We start from the raw sequence: 7,063 nt of genomic DNA on the forward strand, positions 1-7,063 counted from the left end.
AAATAAAGAAGATAATCAGGAAGGGTAATTCGGCTAATTATATGATTATGAAACATAATAACTTTATTATTGTGGGTTGAAAACCCTATGTACTCACCAGGTTACCCAACATGACCCACTCAGTTTATTTTTATCAAAAGTGTCGATACGAAGCAACATTACACTGAAAGATTAAAGGAGATGAAAATCATTAATGTAAATACATGTAAGGTCTGTTTATGCTTATGTTTCTGTATTGTTGATGACATCCCAAAGTTTTGATATAAAAAATACATTTCTTCAAAAATGCTTTGATAATATCATTATCATGTTTTTTTCTTGAAACAAATTCTGCTACATTTCTCTTTAAAAGCATACTCTGATTTTCAAAAAAAGCATAAATGAATTGGTCTTTTCTGGCCGTGAAATTGGGGATGTCATAGTTGGTATCAAAGCATTAGTGTAAGCGATGATTGTGAGATGAGTGTTTACTATATTTTATACACGGGCACTAGTTTATTTTAGGAAATATACCTAAAATGCTTTTATCTACTAAATGCTTTATGTTTGCCTTATATGCTATTATTTGTTCGGATCAATGATCTGTTGCCGACCGGATCTAGAAAGCTTATGTGTTCAGGATTCTAAACGTTCGACTACGATATTAGAACTAACATGTAACGTTTGTGAGTGATAAGGAGGATTCAAACGTCTATCGTAAATAAAGATCTAAAATCACCTACTTTGGTGTATAGATCAACATGGTGGGAACCCGAAGTGGACTCGAAAACTCAAATGGGAATAGAAATCAGAAGCCTCATCCCCAAGGGGTTGAGCAAGTGCCGATAGTAAAAGCTGCACCAGAGCCAGGCACGATGGCTGGAGTACAAGCCATGATTCGGGCTATGATGACCGAATAGAGGGAAGAAATAAGGAAACTATTGTTGAATAATAGGGATGAACCTTCGATGTATGTTAAACAACAAGAACTGAATGACAGACAATCTGAAGAAGGAGACTACAGTAGGACCGTTGGTCAAGCTGAGTCGTTAGTGGTTAGAATGAATAACCAAGATGGAGGAAATGACAGAAGTGGATGCAAAGGATTTCATGGAATCCAAGCTACCGAGACTTTTTGGAAGCCCAACACCAGTGGAATTTATGGATTGTATCTCCGAGATGTTGATGATGTTTGAAAGTTATGACTGCTTTAACAAACAGAAGACCGCTCTCGCGGTTAAACTGTTAAAGACTGGGGTACTAAACTGGTGGAAGCTACTAGCTAATACTATGCCCAATGGAGAAGCTAGCAAGATGTCGTGGGAAGACTTATGGTACAACTAAAAATGCAGTACTGCTCTGAGCAGGATCTTCTGGAGATCAATAATGAGTTCCAGAACCTGAAGAAAGGAAGAATGAGTGTCACCGAGTATGCTGTAATTTTTATGGAGAATATGAAGCATGTTCCTTACCTAGTTCTAACCGAACTCTCTAAGGTCAAAAAGTGTGCTAATGGATTGCCAGTGGATTTTGGTCCGATGGTGAAGCAATCAAGCACATTGAAAGTCGTCGTCTGGGCTGGGAATATTGAGACTCGGATAAGGGAAAAGGGTCTGGAGAGAGCTGAGGTTGGCGATAAAAGGAAGTTTGAAGGATCTTCAAGATCCAACAAGAAAAGAAAATTCTCGAAGTCTAGTTCAAAGAAGTTGGGAGGAGGAGGAGGTGAAGCAAGATGGTGCGATAAGTGCAAGAAGAAACACTTTGGAAAATGTGGCGAGGAGGTGAGATGTTTCAAGTGGGAAGTCTGGGCATTACGCCAATGAGTGTACATTCAAGAAAAGGGTGTGTTATGGATGTAATGAAGAAGGGAACTTCAAGCAAGGCTTCCCAAAGAGGGAAGGAGCTACAAAGCCAAATGCACTGCCAAAGCCAAAGGCAAGAGCATTCCAGATGATCCTTGGTAAATCCGGTGATGATTCAAGGGATTAGGAGGAAGGATCTATAAAGTATCCGTATAAATAGTATCATGTGGTATAGCCTGATAGATGCATATTATAGGTTGAACTTGAATGTCTATGTAATCATTTCAAAAAGATAATATAAAGCTTGGTTATGTTTTCTAATGTGTTAAATAACTATGTGAAATTCTTGTATGATGACTTGGAAAACTGCAAGACAATACTTGGGAAGAGTATGATTAGGTGTGAATGGTAGTAGAGGCTGATACTACCGGAAGCACATGACTCGCACTTGGATCAGGGAAAGTCACAAGGTTACCAAAAAGTTAGTAATTGATTTCATTTTTTTCAAGTATGTCGTTACCATCCTTTTGGTAATCACTAAGAATATGATTGTTATTCCGACCCTAGAGGTCATATTGAATCAAGTCCGACTAAGATGAGTTATTCACGTGGTTCAGAGAACCAAGTTCAATGTATTATCCCACTCAAACTAGAAGATTGAAGTAAAAGATAATAAAAAATGATCAATAGAAGTATCGCTATTGTTGTTAAACTAAGACGCTCGTAGCTAGAAGTACTACATGCTAGAATGTGATATTATCACATTGGAACATGAAGAAAGGTATATTTTGTTTAGAAACTTGACTCTAAAAGACTTGAGTCTAAGCAGTGTATCATATGATGAGAGTGTTCATTAGAACATGGCACATCGGTCTATTATGGTAATTGAAGGAAAGAACGTATCTTAAATTTGTTAGGAAGAAGGAGGAGTCTCTAATAAGGATCGAGATTGTGACTTGAAGGTCCCGATTGAAAGTCCAACATGGGATAAGGAGCTTGTGCAAGATTAAGAATTGGTTGCAGACAATAATACCAAAAGTTAGATACTCATTCGAATGAACATAATAGTTACGGCTATTACCTATGATGAAGAGATAACGTATGGAGTCATTATACAAGCCCTGTCTTGTTGATGATTCCGGGATCATCCTAAGGGGGTAAGAATGGTAACGCCCGTGTTTCGAGGCTAAGCACTAATACGATGATATAATAGTTAGGGTTAACAAATGTAACTTATTTTGAAGTAATAAAAAGGAATTATTTGAGTATTACGTGAATTATGTGAATTTTTGGGTTTTATACTTGTTTATAATGATATAAAAAATTAAGAATGAAAATAAGTGCCAAAAATAAAAATATAGACAAACTGGATATCTATGAAGAATGTTGTAGTGACCGTGAAAAGGATTTTGTACATATAAAGAATGCCAAAATCCGAGTTATAACGAAAACGTTATGAGTTGTCATGAATTTTCTAATATTTGACACAACCTAAACGAGAATTGAATATCTCATCAATAGGAGCTCAACGATAAAAAGACAGACAAAAACGGATGTCAGACGATGAAGTTATGAATTTTTAACAGGCTTTTTCGGTCCCAGCCTGTTATTATGGCAGAAGATTGATAAAGTATCGTATCTTTATGTAAGACATTATGCATTGTGTCCCATACGCTTCGGGTATAGGATCGATTGCAAGTGCTATAATATTTGACCATTCTAAAATTTTCCAAATGTCTAGTGCATTTAGAGGGAAAAAGGAGAAGAATCAGTTTTGACTAAGATAATTAAACAACTATCAAAGGACAATCCAAAGTTCGCAGAGGATTGGTCACTTGTGAGTAGTTGGAAGTATAGTATTGGATGGACCATATCGACATTATTATGAATAGAAAAGATTCTATTAGGAATGAGTTGTCATATGGAAAATATGGAAATGTTTCCATATTGGGAGTTGGATATTGAGAGTCTATGTCTAGATTAGAAATTTTATGCAAAAGGATGTTCAAAGGAATGTACTTTGAGTGAGAGAAATCACGTCTATGGAATTTTATTGTAACAATCACAAATAGAGAACCTTGTAATTTCAATGGCAATAGTCATTGTGACTTTTGTGCTATGACATTACAAAAGGATCATTGCATAAAATGTTAGAATCTAGCATATTCTATAAGAGGCAAGAATTTGATATTCTTTCACTTGTAGAAAGGATTGGGAGTTGTGAAGTGAGTATGATTGGAAATGTGTTCATTTGATATATTTCACAAAGTAAGAATCATAGGTAAATATTGTGTGCATGCTAAGAGCATGGGACAAGCGTTGTAATAATTCAAGTAAGAAGTTGATTAACCGAAACAACAAATAATGAGTAATCGATATGGTGATAAATAAAAGGTGTTTTATTTATACTCAAAGGTTTGAGGCCATTTGGTATTAGTATTATTCTTGTGTTTCACTTTGCATGTTTTGACTTCCTGAATAATTTAATTGGTTTAGAACAGTTAAATTATTCGAACGGGCCACAGTTGTTCATATGTTGGAAGTAGATATGAATGAAGACTGTCGTGAATTGGTGTGTGCATTGTCTAAAGAGCATTAGACATAAGCAAATGTTTGCTGCAACGTTCATGAGTGCTTATGAATATGATTTGAGCATTGGATTAAACCCACGCTCACTTGGATCACTTCATGAATTGTATCACAAGTGATTAGTGAGACGATAACATCTTGTATTCTTGAAACCGAGATGTGTGAGTTGTATCTTGCGAGTCGGTTACACATTGATAATATGTAAACGCACCAGTAACTTGGTGTTATAAAACATATTGTTGTGTGTGATTCGGTAAGTGAGTGCAAGCAAGCATTGAATCAAACTTTATCCGTTCCTTTTATCCAAAGCAGGCTAAAAGCGATATCTTTGGGCCCCTCGATGATTTAGTGATGGCACCTAAGCACTTGGCCAAGCCAGGACTAATTTGATGTGATCAATTGTAGTCTGTTGTCAGTCGTCATAAATCGGAAGTCGGGAAATAGTATAGAGAGAATGATTGGAATTCATGTCTTATATCTATAAGATATCTAGAATGGAGGAATATATGATCCCCTATCTAAAGGACACACATATCTGAGAAGATTAGAGTTGACAGCGGCTTTGGAAAGCTACGATTGCAGATTGGGATCTGAAGTCATACGCAGAATAGTTATTAGACTTATCCAACTGGGAGACTGTTGGATTAGTGTCTAAGTCCATAACTATTTTGGTATGTACTTGACCCGATGGTGCATGGTCCTTTTGGGTTGCCTTCACCAAAGCAACTTGATAGGATGAATTATGGAGAGAAAGGATTAAATATGATTTATTAATATATTATGAGAATAATATATTAAAGGAGAAATCATACTGTTTAATTAATATTAGTTAAGAATTAATAAGAATTAAGTTTGTGACTAAAAGAGATTAATTAAACTTAAGGGACTGGAATTGTAATTATAAGATAATTGCAATTGGGCTATGGATTACCATATAATATAAGGTTGGACGAATTCTATGGGGAAACCCAATAGAAATCGTCCAAGGCTTGTTAAAGAAGGAGTCCATGGGTTGCTTAGGGCTTAAGCATCAAAATTAGAGTTTCCTTGTTAGATAACCCTAATAGCCTCACTATTTAAGGACCCCTTGGGCACCAAAAACGTGGGCAACTGAATCCTTAGGGTTTCTACACGTTTTTGGGTGTCTCCTCTCTCCTTCTTCTTCATCCTCTTGCTCTTGGTGTTTGTGAACCATTAGAGGAGTGACGTTTGTGACTCTAAGCTTCCTAAAGTCATTACAAGGAGGATTTGAGATTGTTATTGCTACATAACAATCAAGGTATGATCTAAACCCTAATTCATATGTTATATTGATTATCATATACTAGATCTAGGGTTTATAGTCTTGGATGAATTGCATGTACAATAGAGAAACCTAGATCCAAGCATTAGGGTTTGTATGAGCACATAGGATGTTCTTATAGCTAAAACCCATCATTTTTAACAGACTTTTTCGGTCCCAGCCTGTTAAAAACATAACTTTAAACATAAAGTCAAAATTAGCCAAGAGAGTCTAAACGAAAGTTCTAGAGTACATCTCTACCTATGTATGGATATAAAGAACATCGAAAACGGAGCTGTATGCGAAAGTTACGAATTTTAGAAGCCGGAGGTGTAAATTGCAAGATTGGTGCGAGACTACGCCCAACTTACCCTTCGGGCGCCCCGAGTACCGAAGTATGCCCTACGTACAAAGCCTGTATGCCCTGCGGTTTTACATTCCTCGGTCCTGAAAAAGCCACGATGCACCACCCGAAGTTTGACACGTAATCGTATGAACGCGTCGTGTACCCTTGTCCGCCCAGCGGTCCGAGGAACGCCCAACATATCACTGAAGGTACGCGCATCGAAGACCGAAAACTCCGTTTTATAAATAAGGTCTGAAGCTTGATCTATCTCTCACGCCTCCCACTTATACTTTCTTTCTCTACTCTCTCTCTCTCTCTCTCTCTAAACCTCCCAAACATCCCCAAGCCTAGGAAACCTCCCTAACACGAGAAGGAAGCCCCGGAGTGGCCGAAGACTCCGAGAAAAAGAGTTTTTCGGTTTGGAAACTCTTCTCCTATAGAGTCCAATTTTCAAGCAAAGCACATGGTTTTGTTTAAGCAAAGTGCTTTCCAAGATGGAATCACCACATCATCAAGTGAGTGCATAGTTACTTTCATATTACACATAGATATGTTGTATTTTATATAAATTACATGATATGTGTGATTATTATATGTATATCTTGAGATCTATGCTGGATGAAAGATTTAAACTTCTTTTTTTCATATCTAAACTGTATATGTATTTTATATCTTGAGATTTGTGCTGGATGAAAGATTTAAACCTTTTTTGTTCAGATCTAAACTCTATATGTATTTTATATCTTGAGATTTATGCTGGATGAAAGATTTAACATTTTCATATCTAAATGTATATGTATGTTATATCTACAAATATGTTGGGTAGAACATGGGTAGATAAATGATGAGGGATGAAAGATGATATAGATTAATTTTGGCATCTGCACCACAACCTGTAGATGTTTTTGAACTACAATGTACTCTAAACATCCTAGTAGCCACGCAAAAAGGATAATATCGACAGCTACGCCAAATAGAGAACATCATAATTCTCACAGTTGTGCCTAAATGATAATATCGGAAGATATGCCTAATAGAGAACATCATAATTCTGTCAGCTACGCC

Source organism: Lactuca serriola, chromosome 8 (genome assembly GCF_051521515.1).
Source record: "Lactuca serriola cultivar US96UC23 chromosome 8, Lser_US96UC23_V15, whole genome shotgun sequence".
Taxonomy (NCBI): Eukaryota; Viridiplantae; Streptophyta; class Magnoliopsida; order Asterales; family Asteraceae; genus Lactuca; species Lactuca serriola.